Here is a 19223-nt window from a genome sequence, read left to right as displayed (position 1 = left end):
TTTTCCCGCTTATGAGAGCAATGTAAGAATCCTACAAGCCAGAGATAATCTGTTAATACACTGTTGTTAGTTCCTCGGGCATTTAGTTTTTCTTCTACTGAGTCATCTTTTAAGCATAACTGGTCCTTTCTAAGAGCAGAAATAAAAGCATTGACCCGGGGCACTGGAAGGTACGGTCACATGAGTGGGAGGCTGTGGAAAGTTTACACCCGCCAAGAAGTGTACATATGTTTACACGGAACCACCGTTTGTTACATTTAATAACGGTGAACGGTAATCCATAACTAGTTACACAGAGGCCAAACGGGTTACCCAGTAAGAAAGACACACTAAAACCTCTAAGGCGGCTCCGGGACAAGGCGGGGTAGGCGGGCGCGCTCTGGAACCAGCAGCCGGAGCCGGAGCCGGAAGGGCGGACTCGGAGGGGCGGGTCTAGCCATCGCGGGCGGGGCCTACCCAAGGCAGGTCCGGTTGGGGCGGAGCCGGGTGCGGAGCCGGGTGGGAGCTGGGCACGGCGGGAGAGCTGACTCCTCCCTCTCGAGGAGTCGCAGGCACCTGGTGAGGAGCTAACGACTGTTTCCACACGTGGAGAACTTTTAATGAACACGTGAGGGAAGGAGGCAATGTCTGCGGAAAGTCTACCTCACAACTCTGGCGTCCGACTCCAACCCCCAGGGCGACAGCTAGTTCGATGTGTTCCTGGGGTGGGGGTGGGGTGGTCTACGCCCCTTTCCATTAGTGTCCCCTGCCCTCGGCCACAGGTTTTCTGAGAAGCTTTCTCAAGCAGTCCCCGCCCCAGGAGGCGGCCACACAGGCCACTTGCGCCTGCGCCTGCTCCCGGCGCCACACCGCGGGGGCGGAGCCGCCGAGGAAAGGGGCGTCTCTCCCGCCGTCGCGCGCAGGGCGGAGCCGTGGGGGCGGTGCGGCCGGGCGCCCAGAGACCTGACCTTCCCGAACGCCGGGTCCCGTGACGTCACCTCGCCGTGACGCGCACGCTGTAGGAAAACTGTAAGTTTCTAAGGATTCCTGCAGCTCCCTGGGCCTGCGGGGCTCGCTCTGTTGCTCGCATTCCCGGTGTCGGTGGTGGCTGTGGGCGTTTGATCATTGGGCGATTGGGGAGCCGCCGAACGGACAGGTGCCCGCCCGGAGCGGGAGTGCACCTTCTGCAACGGGCGGGACCGAGAGTGCGGGGAGGCGAGGCCGCGCCCCGCAGGACAGGCCCTCACTTCTCCCCTGGGGCAGAGAGGGCTCAAGGAGCCTGCGACCGAGGACAGGGATGGAGGAGGGTCCACATGGGAGCGACCCCCTTTTTTTCCTTCTTTGATGAAGGGACTTAGATTCCCCTCAGCCCTGGAGTTTGACATGTGAAGTATGGTATGGAGGGTTTCTTCAGGGACTCCACATCTGGGCTTCTTTGGGGATTCTGCAAGTGACCAAATCGCTGAGCACCGGTTATAAAGATAACCACCTGCTGCCTCAGTTTCCTTTTTGTGTAAAATGGAGGTAAAGCAGCCCCTGGCCTAATTGGCATTCGTACAGAACCGGGGACGTTGTGAGAGCACGTGAGGTAACACAAGCATGTAAACTTGGTAGCTGAAAGCTTAGAAAGGCAGTCCTTATTCTGAGAACGTGGTGGCCAATGGCCATTTAACAAAGGTCTGGTAGGTAGGGATCTTTCACAGTTTTGCCTCCTTAACCCCCTGGCGCCCACTGATCATGGACAACACTTGAGTCTGATGGGCGATCTGAACTGTTGTCACTGAACTTAGTGGAACAGGGGTCAAGAAATGACTGGTATCCTTATCACAATGTTCTTGACAATGGACAAATGAGATCCCCTTGTCTGGGTTTTTCAGAGAAAGCTTTCAGCTTGCTTGAACTAGTGCATTATACTCGACACGGGTATACTCAGTTTTAGAGTTGTTGTGTCCACTTGGAATATCTGATGGTCATACTTGAATTTGAAAGTTTTGGCTTGCCAAGGGTTAGTTAGCACGTTATTGATGAGTTAGTACTGTAATACTTCTCAAGTTCAGGGATAAGAATTTGTTAGGACCTTTGAAGGGAATACTGTTGTACACATCACAGGGTGTATTTATTCCAGAGATGGAGAGATCACATTTCTGTAAATCCAGTTTAACCTCCTTTGAGAAGCCTTAGAATTAGAGAGCAGGGGTTTTAGTCTTTGTTCTACCACTTAATAACTTTGTGTCCAAGGACAGCTCACCCCAACTTGGGATTTTCTTTTCCTGTCTCAAATGGGAGATGATGGTGTATTTACTGTTGCTTTCTCAAGGAACCAATGAGAGGGTAAGTGTAAGGATGAAAGGGTTTCTAAGTGTGGTTATTGTTATTAAGAAACCTCCGTAGGTCCCCTAGCCTGGATAAGAGGTGTGTTCGTTCAGAAGTCAGGTTCTGAGTCAGCACTAGAAATACAGCAGCAAGCAACTATCCTGCGAGCTGGTGGAGCTCATTTTCCAGGGGGGGAATGGGCTACAAAGAATAAGAACACAGTATTATTTCAGACAGTGATTAAGTAGAGTGAGGTGAAGGAAGGTAAGAGAATGGCAGTGGGGGAACAGAGCAGGTGTAGATAGGGTCTGTCAGGGAAAGCCTTCCGAAAGAGGTGACCGTCGAATCCATGAAACCGAGAGGAAGAGCGTGAGGTAAGAACATTTCCGGCAGGGATCATAAGAGCAGTAAACACATGGACTCACTGTATTTGAGGTAGTCTTGTAAACACTAAATTTTTACAGCGAACTTACGAGGTAGGTACTATTATCTCCCATTTTTGTGGATGAAGAAACTGACACCCAGAAAGGCGTGCTCGAGGTCGTACAGCTTAAACGTATGGAATTTGGGCAGTTTGACGCGGAGTCCATGCTCCACGTGGCAGTCCTGCCGTGCCTCTCAGCAGGGGCAGCGGAGGAACAATGCTGGGAGGTGGACGCTAGCCTGAGGTGGCCAAGGCGTGGCAAGATGAGTGTACAGATCGCAGCAAGGAAAGGGGGAAAGTGGTGGCAGGCGGTGTTGGAGGACCAGGCTGGGTTTTGGGGGCCCTTGTAGGCTATGCTGGTGTTACTCTAGGTGTGATAGGGAACCACTGGGAGGTTTGTATCAAGGAAGTAGCATCTGATGTTAGTTTTCTTGGCTGGAGGACTAGCCGTAAGGTCAGGGAGTGGGGCCACTTGACCATGGGGAGGTAGGAGGGTGTCGTTCTGTGCTGGAGGAGAGATGCTGGTGTCTTGGCCTGGGAAAGTGGTTGTAGAGATGATAGTACGTGCTCGAATTCATGATATGCTTTTGAGGGTAGAGCTGCTGGTGTGGGCTTACATCTGGCGTGTGAGGAAAAGGGCGAAGTCATGACCTCCTCGGTTTCAGGCTGGGAGAACAGTGGTGCTGTTGAGGGAGCAGGGAGAAAGGGCTTGGCCGCAAAGGTCATGAATTCTGTCTTGGACAACTTTCAGATGCCTCGTAGACCCAGTAGTACCAGAGCTAGTAGTAATAGGAAGCACTATGTAGCCGTAAACTGTACTGGGCAGGGTTTTAAGCACTTTCACGTGTATTAATTAATTTCATCCTCGTAACAGTTATACGTGCTAGAGATCATTATGATCCCCATTTTACAAATGAGAGGACAGAGGCACAGGTTAGTTAAAAGTGGCTGGCCTAAAATCACCCAGCCTGCAAGTGACGGAGCCAGGATTCAAAACCAAGCAGTCTCTGGCTTCGGATCCACACAGTTAATGTCTGTAACCACCTATAAGTTGACTGGTTGAGTAGGTAGTTACAGACATTAACTGTACGTTTGATTTACGCATTTGGAACTTAGTGGAATGGTCAGAGCTGGATACTCAGCATTTACATTTCTGAAAAGAAAGCCTACTTTTGTGCCTCATCTAAGCCTTGGTTGGCGATGGAGTAAAGAACGCAGGCAGTTGGGCCATGCTGACTAGACTTTCGTTACTTTGCTCGGTTCATACGGCCAATATTCAGGATCCCCTTTCCATGAGGTTCCATGAGGGTGAGGTCTGTATGTTTTTTACTTCTCTGTCTCTGGTTCCTAATCCAGTGCCTGCCATGTAGTAGCTGTTAGGGATGACTTTATATGTAAGACATTTGATTAAGTTTTGGGAGTTCAGAGATGAATAAATCATAGCACTCTCCTTGGAGGAGCAGAGTGTGAGGAAAAACCTGTGGGAATAAAACCAGAGTAGACTAAATGCATAAATACATATTGATTATTTCATTCTGGCCTTCTGCAGCCCCCCCCATCCCCCACCCCATATACTTGAGGGATGGGGCATGAAGAGGGTCAAAGGAGCAAAAGAATGCCTTAGCAATTGCATGGTGAATTTGAGGCTCCTCTTCCACAAAAGAATTACTCATAATCTTGCATATTTTACTATATTTGCATTAGTTTTATTTGGCAACGGTGTAATTTTTACCAAATGAAATAAATTCTGATATTTTAGTATCATTGTGGAGTGATGAGTTTTTCCAGTTCTATTACCTCAGTGTTGACAGGACTCACTAGTGAAATAAGGGAGTTGGCTTGAGATGTTGCAGCTTGCATAATAGAGGGTGATGCAGGGGCTGTGTGAGGTATTTAGGCAGGTTTCCACTGGTTTCAGTGTATCACGCCAAAGTTCCACATATTGGAGTAAGTTTCAGTTTCTCTGCTGATGATCTCTTTAACACTGAGATATGTATATATATACATATACATACGTATATATATATATTTTTGTCATAGAAAGGGGATCTGGTGGTGTATGTCATAGGTGGAATTATAGATTACATCTCATATCTGGAATGTAGTAGAACCTAGAAACTAGAACAATATGCACAAAAATAAGTGTCTTCTGTAGATCTCTGTAAGGGTATACTATAACTTCAATACATTTGTCACAGTTTTATTACTTCCTATCAGGAGTTTTTGAAATTTGAACCATTCAAGATTATATAAAATTGCACCATGGTAGATTTTGGATTAATTTCAGAGTTTTTTCTTACAGTATATAAAATTATATCTTGTTTAGCTTTTTTAGCTTTCCATGGGAGAGTTGATCTGGATAACCCGGTTCACCATCACTCTAAACATCTAATTTTTTTTTTTTAATATTTATTTATTTTTGAGAGAGAGACAGAATGTGAGTGTGTTAGGGGCAGAGAAAGAGAGAGAGAGAGAGAGAGAGAGAGAGAGGAAGACACAGAATCCAAAGCAGTCTCCAGGCTCCGAGCTGTCAGCACAGAGCAGGGCTCAAACTTGTGGACCGTGAGATCATGACCTGAGCCGAAGTCGGACGCTCAACTGCCTGGGCTACCCAGGCGCCCCTTCACTCTAAACATCTAAACAGGAACCCTCCACAAATACAGATGTGCCATCTTGTTTTGCAAATTTTAAATCTGCTATTGTTGCTTCCCTAAATTTAATGGAGTTGAAATGATTAGTATTCCTTTATACCACAATCACAGCTGGCTTCCCCAGGAATATCAGATATGCATAAATGGTACAAAGTATCTTGAAGGGCCTGCTGATTGTTCAGCCTTAGTCACTTTTTAAGTTTAAACTTAGCGAGGGCAGGTTGATGGTTATTTAATTGTGCTAGATTGTGGTAAGTCTTCCTGTTTGCAGACAGAAGCCCCTCTTTCTAAATCTGACCATCCTCGATAACTTATACAATCCAGATTCTTAAAAAAAAACAAACTATATTTACATGAGCAAATTTAGAAACTACTACTTTATGTTAAGAGTACACATTTAAATATATGGAAATTGTTTCTTCTAGAAAATTATGTCTAGGCCAGTGATGATATGTAGTGGCCATTAAATATAATTTCTAAAATTCTACTTCTTGTAGTTTCTTTTATTCCTGCATACTACCTTCAACTTATATATGTATGTACATGTGTGTATATATTTATATTTTCTGTATTTGCAGTAAAAGCTGAATATTAGTTGTGTCCTTTTACTTAGCATTGTAAATGATTGAATATATTTAAATAATATAAACAATTGTCACTTAATTTTTTTAATTTTAGTTTTATTGTTTAAAATTTTTTATTTTAGAGAGCAGGGGAGAGGGACAGAGAGAGAGATAGAGAGAGACAGAGAGACAGAGAGACAGAGAGACAGAGAGAGAATCCCAAGTGTGCTCCATGCTGCTGCAGGGCTTGATTCCACAATTTTGGGATCGTGACCTGAGCCGAAATCAAGAGTCAGAGGCTCAACCGACTCAGTCACCCAGGTGACCCACGTGTCACTTAATTTTGATTCATTTGACACGTGGTTACTTACAGATTAATTGAGGCTTGATTTTTTTCACATAAACAATAATTATTATTAGTAAGTCTTGGTAGAGACTAAGCTTTAGTGACGGGTTAACCAAATTGCTTTTGCAAAAGAACATGCAAGGAGAAAATTTTAGAGGGGATTAAGCAAAAACAGAATGTTAGTGGAAGGGATAATTTAACCATAACAACCTGCCATACTAGAATTCTTAAGATGTTACTATCCTATAGATAGCATTTTTTTATTTGGTTCTATATTGCAAAAGTGTTAGTTTTAAGCTGCATTCTAGGCCACCAATCTATAGTGAGATAAATACTGGAATATATGCAACTATGAATTTAGCTCAGTGGATCTCAACTGGGGATGATTTTGTTCCTTCCCCCAACCTCACTCTTGGGACATTTGGCAATGTCTAGAGACATTTTTGGTTGTCACAACTGTGTGTGAGGTCATGGTACCTGTCATATAGTAATGGAGGCCAGGGATGCTCTTAAATATCCTACAAGGCACAGGACAACCCCAACAGTAAAGAATTATCCATTTCAAAATGTCAGTACTGCTGCTGAGAAATCCTGCAAGATATAACTTTTTTCTTTCTTTCTTTTTTTCTTTTTTTTTTTTTTTTTGGTGTTTTAGAGATTGAGGTGGTAGTTGCAAGTGGCAAGCACCTTACTTGAACAAAAGATTGTGTTCAACTGCTTTTAGTTTGTTGGAGAACTGAGCTAATTTGGTTCATTTATTGCAAGGAAAAGAATTTTTGTAGCTGATGGCTTTGTATTTTTTTTTTGTTTTGATTGCCAGTATGTCTAATGTTTTTGGTTTGTTTTCAGCCATGATTTTTTTTCTTGATAAAATTAATTTTGGCATTATGCAATCCTGGGTTGTATCAGATTTGCTAGTATGAGTCTCCTTCATATTTTGAATTAACTATCTCAGTTACGTGGTTGTTTATTCACTTCAAAAATCCTTTCACATTCATTTTGATTTGCGATTTTCATGAACACCCCATGAAATGTGCAGAGCATGCATTACCCTTACTATTTGCCAGATGAGGGAACAGATCAAATGATTTGCTGTATACATTACAGCAAGTTAGGAATGAAAGCAAATTTAGGACTCTCAGAGGTTTTGATGCTTAGGACATTTTTAAAGTTACTAGTTGTTGTTTTCTCATTTGATTTTCCTGGCTGTCCTTTGAAAACTGGTAACTTAAGGTCACCCAACTCATAATGTAGTTTTGACCATTTCCAGTGACCTATGCTGCTTCTCCAGGTATTCTCTAATAAGTATATTTGACAGTTTCTGGATAAATTCACCAAATCCATGCTTAACCTAAGTAGGTTTCTTAACACTATAAGGGAGGAAAATTTCTCCATCCTCTTTGGTTCTCATTCTGGGCCTAAGTATTAAACTGATATGACAGATTGATAGTCGAAAAACATACAAATTTTATTCAACTTACTTGTACATGGGAACCTTAGATGAAGACCTAAAGTAGTAGCCGGGACAGGAAGCTTTTATACATTTTAGACAAAGAAACAATAAATTTGTGAAGAATTGACAAGACCAGAGGAGTTTGGGCCAGGGGTAGTAAATGGTGAAGAAGTAACTAGGAAGATAAGGATTAGTTGAATAGGATTTCTTTGTATAGGTTTCTCCACCTCCAGTTCTCCCCCACCCCTCCCACCACCATCTCTGCTGATAAGAATACTTTTCACATGGGAGTTTTATCTTTTGCTTTCAGGAGGGAAAAAGGAGAGTCATAACGTCCTTGCACCTGCTGTTTCTTAAATATCTTTGATTCAAAATAATCAGAATATCAAAATGGCGTATGTGGGGGGGGGAGCATTCTGGTGTCCTGCAACACCTGTCAGATGTTCATGTTGTCACTTGAATGAATAGGTAATTCAGTGTTTGTAATCCTGTGATTGGACTTGAGTGGAAACTTCGCTGAATTTTGATAAACCATAAGGTAGTGCTACTTGCTATTTAGAATTTATTGTTCGAGCAGTCTGAGTCCAAAAGCAGACTGAAGAGATGGCTCTCAGCTGTATTTGAGTATATTTGGGTGAGGCAGCCTACTCGGCATGATTCATTTTGCCTTTCTGATGAGTGATGTATATTTGGGATAGTACCTCCGTTGGTTCTAATTTTTAAATTAGAAACCTATTATTCTCTTTAGCCAGTGCCATCTTCTATGTCACATTTGAGGCTGTTTCTCTTAACTTTTTCAAAAAGACTATATACTCAAATATTTGATGAGCTTTCATGTTTGAAGATTATTTGATGATATTCAATTCTTGATGTAAGTTTCAGTAATCAAAAAAATTTTTTTAATATCCAGAAGTGGAATTGGTGGGGCATACGGTAGTTTTATTTTTATGTTTTCTTAAGGAATCTCCATACTGTTTTCTATAGTGGCTGCACAAATTTACAGTCCCAGCAACAATGCACAAGAGTTCCCTTTTCTTCACAGCTTTGCCAATATTTATTATCTCTTGTCTTTTTGATGATAGCCATTCTAACAGGTGTGAGGTGATATCTCATTGTGGTTTTGCTTTGCATTTCTCTAACAATTAGTGAGACTGAGCACCTTTTCATGTTCCTGTTGGCCATCTGTATGTCTTCTGTGGAAAAATGTTTGTTCAGTTACTCTGCCCATTTTTAAAATCAGATTGTTTTAATGAAGGGCAGTTGGCACACAGTGTTTAATTAGCTTCAGGTGTAACAGCATAGTGCTTCTGCAACCCTATACATCGTGCTGTGCTTACCACAGTTGTCACTATACAAAGCTACTACAATACCTTGACTATATTCCTCATGCTGTACCTTTTATCCATGGGACTTACTCATTCTATAACCAGAAGCCTGTACCTCCCATTCCTTTCCCCCAATCTCCCATCCTTCTGGCAACCACCAGTTTGTTCTCTGTATTTGTGCATCTATAATTGGAAATTTTAATGTTTCGTATAATACATCCACTGGCTGAATGTGGACAATTGATAGAGTGAAATTGTGGGTCTTGGATTAAGAAGGAAAGGAAAAAGACCTTCGTCCGTGCAATTGTGTATTGGGCAACAAGGACTATAATTATATTGAAAAGGTGAAGATTTTCAATTTTCCGTAAAACTGAATTGTCCTGACAAAATATTTTTCTTATCTCCATGAAGAAAAATGCCATATCCAAGTGGACATAATATTGTATTACTGAGGGGAGAGACCACCACTGACGTGTAACTGAAGCCGGGCTGGATTCCATACTTGCTAAGCAAGGGAGAGCTCTATGTGCAGAATATAATCCTCCAAACAGGCAGAGATGTACGTAGATAGGGTTTTGAGGAAGCATGGAGTTGTAGGATTGGCATATTTTCAGTGAGACAGTTTAAGGATTGGCCAACTTGAAACTTGGGGTTTAGGGTCTGGCTGGTGCTGAGGAGCAAGTGTCCTGAAGCAAGGCAGTTGCCGCTCGGCTGACTTCCTCAGCTGAGTACTTACGTGGAAATGTTGAGTAGAGTTGAAGGGTTGATACATTGGGGCATATTTACAACCGGTTCTGTGATTACTTGTTCCCAGCTTGGGACAAGAGCCAAAGAATAATCTTTTCCTTTCTCGAAGCTGGAGAATAGGTACTTTTTATTTTCCACATTTGTGTCAAACATTTGTTAGCAATCGCGCTAATATACACTTTGATTTTGCTTTCCTTCTGAAACTTGTAAAAAAAGAAATGAGTGCAGTGAATGTAATTTGTTTCCTATCTACCAGTCTCAGGATTATATGTTATTTGGGACCCAGGCTGCTTCAAGGATTATTTTGATATATAGTTAAAAAGGTAATATGTTATTTATGGAAATACTTGACTATTTTAAATACTGTGGTGATAGCTGTTACTTTTATGTCTGTTTTTCTCTCTTGTGGGAATGTGTCGTATCATATGCCTGCCACAGTAGTCTTGATGGACGCTGAATTATAGATCTACAAGTTTGTTGTTTTGCTGTTGTTAGAGATACATGTAGAGGTGATTACTTTTTGAAAGTTAACTGGCAAATTCTTCTTATCAACATTTAGGAGATTTAATGGTTATATCATGTGTCTTATATAAGGTAGGCTGAATGATTTTAGTGTCTGTGAATCATTTTACCACAATTATATCATAGTATCATTTTTACAAAGTATTTTGGTTTAATTTTTATTTAGAATATTTTAATTTTTGGAATGAAATAAAGAGCTGTTTATGACAATTGGCTGGAACTGTGATATTTTTCTAAACTGATGTCTCACAGTAGTATTTTAGCTTTAAAAATGTTTTCCTTTGAGGTTTTAAAATAAACTCAGAGGGCATTCTTTATCCTAGAAGTTAGAAAAAGCAAAAGGAGTTTTTGATATACTTTCTATTTTGTGTTGAAGTTTTATTTAAAATAGCCTGTGTACTGTATTTACATGGAAAAACGTCATAATATTTTAAAAAAAGAATGGGTACTGCCACGTTTATATGCAGCCCTTATTTCCTTTCTTAACCTACAGCTGTTATCATACCTCACTGCCTTCCAGATGAGTATTATCCAGTGATAAAGCTACATTTATGATTTAGATAAAGCATTTTTGTGTGAAAGCTCTTTGAAAATGTGAAGCCTGATTCTTGTTTTTACCTATAGCACAAGTTTTTGACTTGCTATGATAGTTAATCTTAAGAGCTTAATCTCAACCCATTATTAAACTTAACATCATGTTGTTTATGAAGAGCTATTGTTTAATTGGTAAATGATACTCAAACATTTTTAGCCTCAGCATTTAAATTTTCTAAATCTATACTAAATAGGTAATTAAATTTCCTAGGAAAAAAGGTGTCTTTGATGCCTAAGCATGGTTACACTTTTGTTTCTATGTATGAAATAATGGATTTGAAATGTGGTTTTTCTCTGTGCATATAAGCCCACCTCTGGGAATAGGTGGGCTTATATTGCCTAGTGATATGATCAAAAATAGATTCCTAGGTAGTTGATAGTAAAATGGAAAAAACTGCTAATATAAATGGATATAAAATGGTATTTCGTAGTTTTAATTTGCATTTCTTTGATTACTGCTGAGGCTGAGCTTCTCTTCATTTACTTGTTAGCCATACAAATTTCACCTACAGTTTTCAGATTTAGCAAATAAAAATACAGGAAACCCTGTTAGATTTGAGTATTAGATTAACAACAAATACATTTTTCGTGTAAGTATATACCCTTGCATTAGTTGGGATATACATATACCAATTTTTTTATTGCTTATCTTTAATTCAAATATGATGGGGCATTCTGTATTTTATCTGACAACTTTACTTCTCTAAATTGTCTGCTTCTGTCTCTTACAAAATTCTTAATTGCATTTCCTGTCTTTGTTGTTATCTTCAAGAGTTCTTGGCATACACTGGATATTAATCCCTTGGTTTTTTTGGTTTTTTTGTTTTTTGTTTTTGTTAGAAGTTGCAAACATATTCTCCCATACTTTTGCCTGTTAGTTTTGTAGAGTTTTTTTTGTTGAATAACAAGTCCTTAATTTTGATGGAGTCAATTCTGTCAGTTCCATCTGAATTTTCCCATATTGTTTATATTTTTGAGATCTTAAGAAATCTTTCATCACTCCAAGGTCACAAATGTATTACCCTACTTTTCATTTCAACAGCTTCCTAGTTTTACCTTTCATATTTAGATCTTTAACACATTTGGTGTTTATTTTAAGGGAAGAGTATCAGGAGATGAAGTGAGAGAGGTAGTGGAAGGAGCAGATTGCATAAGGATGGTAGGCCATTGTGAGGACTTTGGTTTTTATGCTCAGTGAAATAGGAAGCCAGTGGAGGTTTTGAACAGAGGGTGCCACTCTCTGAACTCTGAAATATGCTTTAACAAAAATTCTCTGATGACAATTGAGAATAGATTGTATGAGGTATGGCAGAGACTATTGATTCTTCCTCAGTATCTAGGATATCCTTTTCTCTGTTAGTATTGGAACCCGTCTTAGAGACTGTATCTTCCTACTTCTTCTGACTATAGGAGATATCTGTGTGTTTAGGTTGGGGCCAGTTAAATGTGAGCAAAAGTGGTATGTGCAACTTCTTCAAGGTGAGGTGCTTGTCCTGTTCATCTCCCTACGCTGCCTCCACCTTCCTGTTGACTGGAAAGCTGCATCAACTAGAATGGTAACAACCACCTTGAACCCAGAGATAGGCAGCCTGTGATGAGGATGGCAGAGCCATCCCTCGTCAGCCTAGGTCCCCATATGACCTTGTGGAACAGAACCAACTACTACTCATCCTCCCCTAAGCACTTGCCTATCTCTTTACTGTTTCCAGGAAGAGAATAAACTTTCTTGTTTCAGTCACTGTATTTGTTGTCATTTTATCACAACAGCTTTCTTCATACCCAATTTAATGCCAAAATTGGTACCTGAAGTGAGGTGTTGCCATAATAAATAGCTAAAGTACATGGCACTGGCTGAGTGGTTGGTCAGCAGACGGTTAGGCACCATGTCATAGGCTGGAAAACTGGTGACCCCTGTTACGCTATGGCAAAAGCTTGGTGAAACTGTCACCTCTGATAACTTGGAAGGCAGTCAGTGTGTCTACCATTTTGTACCCCCAGGGAAGTGATTGGAAAGACTCCTAATGTGAGGCTGCTAACATAGGTTGACCAGCTGCTTTAGCAAGGAACTGCAAGAGGGTGTCAAGTAAGAGAACAATTAGCTAGTTTGCAGTTAGAGCTGGGAGGGGGTATGATTTCACTAAAGGAAGTTCTGTACGCCCATGGCCTATGCTTTGAATTAACTGAAAGGACAGTAATATGGGGTGTTGCAGGGTTGGAAAGATGGTTTCTTCTTCCCAAACAGCGAGAGGTTAGATTTGTTCTTAGGAGACTTCATTAGATTTTCTTGGCCAGAGAAAGGTGGAAGCCAGGCTAGGCAAGGATCAAATGAAGGATTTATCTTCCCACCTGAACCAGTCAATTAAGTTAGGTAAAGCTCCAGTTACAAATACAGAGTTTCAGTTCCCTAGAGCAACAAAAGTTTATTTCTTACTCATAACATGTCTGTGGCTCTGTTCCACCATCCTCTGTCACTCCAAGCCAAAGGAATAGGTTTTTGGGGACATTGCTGTTCTGTTTCCGAGGGAGAGGAGACTTGCAAAACCGCTGCTTGGAAGTAACAGGTGTTACTTTTGTTCATATTTTATTGGCCAAAGCTAATCGGGTGGCTGAGCCTGAAATCAGTCAGGCAGGAAGAACATTTTAAGTCACATGGCTTGCACTGATGTGAATGGGGTGTGGTGGTGTAATCATCCTGTCCTGTGAATCAGATGACCTCAAATTAGCTAACCTTAAATTGAGGGACAGAGGGATGGATCTGCCTCAGAGGTCAGCTAATCAAAAAGGGCAGAATTGACAAACTTAGCATCTACCACCAGATTAAATCTTTAGTTGTCCTTACTTTCACGTGGCACTGACTGAAGACAAGAAGACGTGGAGGATTTTGAGACGATTATGTTGCCACAAGTTTAGCTTGCCAAAACTTGTGATGGTTTCGCATTGTTTGACAACTAAAGCCGTCTTTGACCCCCAAATATGTACCCCCCGGGAAATAGGCTATTAGCTCTTTCCTGCCTCATTGGAGCACATACTCTCTTGTGTTCACTTCATAGATTGCCAGAAGGGATAATGGAAAAAGATATCTTCCAGAGACAAAGCCAGGCTTCAACAGACAAATGAACAAATGAGTCTCTCTCCCCACCAGGCACACAGAACCTGAGTTAAACCAAGGAACTTGGTTCCCTGGTAGAGTCGGGGGATTCGTTGCCATTCCTGTCCAGTAGTATTTTGTCATTGGTAAGAATACCTATTTGCCATTCTTTTCAAAATGACTTAATTGCATTAATCTTACTTGTATTCCATTGTATATTGGGTGTGATGGTGGTGGTAGAGAACAAAGTTATTTCTCTATTAGTTTGTGGGTCACTGGATTGGGACAGAGACACATTGATATCTGTTGAAGAGGTTGTGTATCACCCAGAGGTCTTAGGCTTTGAGCTGAATCCAGTAACTGGTTGGGACTTCAGGTTATCCCTTTAGAAAAGGAGAGGAATGTTTCAGAGTGGGAAGAAGGATGCACTCCGACCTCTGATATTTTGCTGGCACATAGTTCCTACACAGAAACTGTATTCCTTAGGCTTCTTGTAGCCAGATGAGACCACATATCTAAGTTTGGGCCAGTGGATGGGAGTGGAAGTGATGTGTGCAACTTCTAAGCCACATTTATATTAAACATGTGCTGTATGTCGTAGTCTTTTTTCCCCTGTCCCCATGGGCGAGGTGTAGGTGAGCCAGCTTCCATCATACAGACAAGGGCAGTGCCCCAGAGGAGTGACAGGACAGAAGAGAAGGACCCTCAGGAGGAACCTGCCCACCTTGCTGGGACCACTTGTCTGTCTCAGGCCTACTGCACAAGACAGAAGTAAACTCTGGTTTGAGCCACTACGTTCTTGGTTTTATTGTAGTAGTGTAGCCTATATCTTGGTTAATACAGATGGCAGTGATGGAAACAGGAAACAGGAAAATTAGAATCATTTTTAGTGATTTTTTTTCAGGTGAGGCTTTTCATTTATATATTCTTTCTGTGAAAGTTTATCTTTCAAACTGTCTAACAAAGAGTTTAGAAATAAAGAAACTCCTTTGAACATTGTGATTTCCTTTATATTTCGGAGGCGTATTTACATATTCATGTAAAAATCCTGACATTTTCACATGATACCAATTTTCTTTGTTGCTGTAGAGTTCTTACACTTGCACAGTTATTATTACATAACATTTGGTTTTACCATCCTATACTTTTATTACTGTTTGATGGGCAGCAGCAAGCAAGGACCTGCTGAGACGGGAGACTGCATTTGCAGCATCTCTGGTCCGCTTGGGTGGGGCTTTTATAGCAGCAATCTCCAGTGTGGTTGTGGGAGGGAAGAAGTAGGTTCTTAGATTGGTTTAGGAGAAGGACAAGCCAGCAAGAAAGTTAAGTTTAGGCAAGGGAGTGGGCAAAGCTGGATGATCAGATCTTAGGTTTATAGTGGATAGGAAGTGAAGCCTGGAGCATGGCTAATGGATCAGGAAAAAAATAGAGAGGGCATGAGGAAAAACTGGAATCTTCAACGTATTAAGATCAAGTGAGATTTATTTATTCATTGATTCAATAAATATTGAGTATTTATCTTCCAGACACTGTTCTCTGTGGCATGGCTACTAAGATCAAAACAGTGATCAAAACGAAGCACCTGCCCTACTAGAGCTTACTTCTACAGGGGAGATAGATAATACACATGAATATATGAAAATGTTAAAAAGAAAAATGAGGAAGGGTAAGGGGGTAGAGAGTGATTTAGATGCTATTTTAGATGATGTGAACAAGAAAAGGCTCTTGGAAGAGATGATCTCTGAGCAGAGACTGGAATGCAGTTAGGATACAGCAATGTGAAGAGCATCCCAGGGTATGCAAATAGTATGGCAGACAGAGCCCTGGCCCAGAGCTTGCCTGAGGAGTGGCCAGGTAACTGGGGAGCGTGAGTGAGGAGGAGTTGTAATTACTGAGGGCCATGATACTTTAGGGCTGCGGTAGGATTTGGGATTTTATTCAAGTGTCATGGGAAACCCATTAGAAAGTTGGAATCAGAGAAGTGACGTGATCTATTTTACTTTCCTGAAGGCTCATATTGGCTGCTTTGTGGAGGATTGATTGGCAACGGCAGGTAAAGAATCTAGAGAGCTAGATGGGCAAGCGACTATAGCCTATAAGTAGCATATTGGAGTTTAAGATGTCAGCAGTTGAATGCTTCTGGGTGAAGGATCCCCTTGCCGCTCTTATAAGCAGACACACCCACTCCACAATAGGCATTATTTTCAGTGGATACAGGTCTGACCCCGACCCTTGGCTTATGCCGCACCCTTTCCTGTTTTTGACTCTGCCCCTCACCAGCTTCATTATTCATTCTTCCTTTGGGTCCTCACTTGTCTTTCAGATGTGATGCACAGTGTTATGTTGTCTGCCTAGCCAAGACTTCCTCTACATTTAGGTTCTCAGACCTTTTTTTTGGAGTCTGATTTTAGTCTTCAGAGAACTTACCTGGAAGCCTGCTGTGTAAGACAGGTGAAAGCAGTGGAAACGGAAGTTGGCGGTGTTGTGTTCTGTCCACTTAGCAGCTATTCTCTGACTCCCTGAAGCAACACCGAGCCACCTCCAGGAAACCCCAGCCTCTCAGTTCACAGTGGAAAGAGCCCTGCCTTGATCTGTGCTTTTGCCTGTCTTGCAGCAGGCCATCTCTGGGATCACCTCCAGTCATACTCTCCAGGCTCAGCCTGTGCCTTCTGAATCTTTAGGCACCTAGCTAACCAAACGACAGTATGCATGCCCTCCATTTAAAGTGGCGTGTTGAGGACTCTCAAAACTATGAGGTAGGCATGGTACATCATCCCGAGTATTAGTTTTACTTGCGGTTATTTAATTTACTAAATTTGCACAGCAAAAATTAATGTAGTTCTAATCATAAACTATCTTTCTCAACAGATTCTTTTATTGACTCTAATTAAGAATGTAAACTTTTTGGGGCACCTGAGTGGCTCAGTCAGTTAAGTATCCGACTTTGGCTTAGGTCAGGATCTCAGCGTTCTTGGGTTCGAGCCCCATGTCGGCCTCTGCACTGAGCTTGGAGCCTGCTGCAGATTCTGTGTCTCCCTCTCTGTGCCCTCCCCACCCCTGCTTGCCCACACACACACACTCTCTCTCTCTCTCTCTCTCTTTTTTAAAAATAAGTAAACATTAAAGAAAAAGAATGGTACTGAGAACAAACTGAGGGTTGAAGGGGGGTGGGAGGGTGGGGAGGGTCGGTGATGGGTATTGAGGAGGGCACCTTTTGGGATGAGCACTGGGTGTTGTATGGAAACCAATTTGACAATAAATTTCATATAAAAAATAAATAAATAAAAATAAAGAATTAAAAGAAAAAAAAAGAATGGTAACTTTGTAAAATAAGAAAATAGACGTATTGGGGCACCTGGGTGGCTCAGTCGGCTGAGCATCTGACTCTTGATTTCAGCTCAGGTCACCATCTCAGGGTTGTGGGATTGAGCCCTACATTGGGTTCTGTGCTGAGTTGGAGCCTGCTTGGGATTCTGTCTGTCTGTCTCTCCTTCTGCCCCTTTGCCCCACTCGCTCTCTCTCTTTCTCTAAAATAAAAATGGAAAAAATAAAATAGATATAGTTTAGAGTGTAACATTTGTGTGAACTCTTTAAGGGGCAAAACACAAAGCCAAGAAATGTAAAGTTCGTGTGGGCCGTTTAGTGCCATGCCTTCAGCCTCTTGAGGGCTATTTGGTCCCTCTGCTTTGCATTGAGGATACTTTGATAGGCAAGGTTAGAACTACCTTTTTAGCTGGTTGGATTTGTAATTCTATATTACTGTTTTTATGTTTAATGGAGCTATATAACATTTTTTTTCAGCATGAGTTAGGAACTGGCTATGGTATAGACTCTGAATCTTTAGGCTTTTCTTGTTAAAGGTAAAAATATGAGTATTTTCTTCCTTTACTCAGGTTTCATTTTGACAGATGTCATTAAAGTAAGCACTGCTGCATTATAAAAAGGTCATCCCGGGCCACAAAATAAGTTTGACACTTTGGATTAAAAAAAAATAGGGTATCCCTTGCATTAAAATCTGTAATGTTTCTTGAGGGGGATTTTTAAGCAATAAGATAAATTTCTTTGTTTGGACTGTTTGCCATTAGGACATTGATTTAGCACTAGGGATTTTGTCTAACACTGCCAATTTGTAAGGTTAATGAAGGACTTGGTCATGTTCGCTGATGCATCCTGAGCATAGCACCTGCCATGTAACAGTAACTATTTTTTGAATGAATGAATGAATCATCTTTGAGATACCTGTGGAAATAATATTGTCTGGTTATTGATACAGGACAGCATCACAGTTGGATGAAGCCTCCTTCCTTGATGTGCTGTCACAATGTTGCTATGGCTCCTTTAAATTAATGAAAATAGGTCATAGCTGTAAGTTGTTTTTATTTATTTATGTTTTTTGAGTCTGCCAGTTGTCAAGTCTATTTAGTCATATAAAATACTAATTCTCTCAGTAAAATAGGGGTGGTAGCACAGAATTTGTTTATTGAGTGCGAGTAGCTGCACTAAGATTAGATGAGGTACATAGAGTGGGACAAAATGCATACAGGCAGATGAGATACCTGACAATGGACTTATATCCAGAATTTATAAAGAACTCTTACAACTCAGTGGTAAAAAGGACACCACAGTGAAAAAATGGTCAGAGGACCTGAATAGATATCTCTCCAGAGAGGACTTATAAATTGTAAATAAGCACATGAAAAGATGCTCAGCATCATTAGTCATAGGCTTATACACATCAAAACTACAAAAGAAAGCACTTTGTACCAACTATTTGCTTATAATCAAAGACAGATAATAACAAGTGTTGGTAAGATTGGAGTGAACATGCATACAGTGCTGGTGGGAGAAAAAGAGGCAGCCACTTTGGTAAATGGCTTGGCAGTTCTTTATAAGGTAAAAACATCGGGGCCTGGGTGGCTCAGTGGGTTAAGCGTCAGAATTCGGCTCAGGTCATGATCTTGCAGTTTGTGAATTCGAGCTCTGCATCAGGCTCTGTGCTGGAAGCTTGGAGCCTGGAGCCTGGAGCCTGCTTCGGATTCTGTGTCTCCATCCCTCTCTGCCCCTCCCCCGCTCACGCTCTGTCTCTCTCTCTCTATCTCTCTCTCTCTCTCAAAAATAAATAAACATTAAAAAAAATGTAAAAGGTAAAAACATAGAGTTACCATATGTTACCCAGCAATTCCATTCCTAGGTCTCTACCCAGGAGAAATGAAAACAC

At 41.4% G+C, this 19223-nt stretch overlaps 1 protein-coding gene across 18 annotated transcripts in view; it reads left to right on the top strand.

Moving 5' to 3' along the window:
• Positions 1–540: 540 nt before the first annotated feature.
• The window catches only part of ZNF438 (zinc finger protein 438), a 171173-nt gene continuing 152490 nt past the window's right edge, over positions 541–19223 (top strand). For 12 of the 18 annotated variants that reach the window (XM_015074733.3, XM_053225478.1, XM_053225482.1 and 9 more), the window contains exon 1: positions 541–1008. The gene's annotated coding sequence lies outside the window, so the exon portion shown is untranslated. Of the gene's footprint in view, positions 1009–1345; positions 2667–5211; positions 10125–19223 lie in introns of those variants that run through there. The other 6 variants (XM_053225481.1, XM_053225473.1, XM_053225468.1 and 3 more) reach the window with 2 other exon arrangements.

This window comes from Acinonyx jubatus, chromosome B4 (assembly GCF_027475565.1).
Source record: "Acinonyx jubatus isolate Ajub_Pintada_27869175 chromosome B4, VMU_Ajub_asm_v1.0, whole genome shotgun sequence".
In the NCBI taxonomy this organism is placed as follows: Eukaryota; Metazoa; Chordata; class Mammalia; order Carnivora; family Felidae; genus Acinonyx; species Acinonyx jubatus.
Note: the sequence above shows the minus strand (reverse complement) of the source record. Positions and strands in the feature narration are given on the sequence as shown.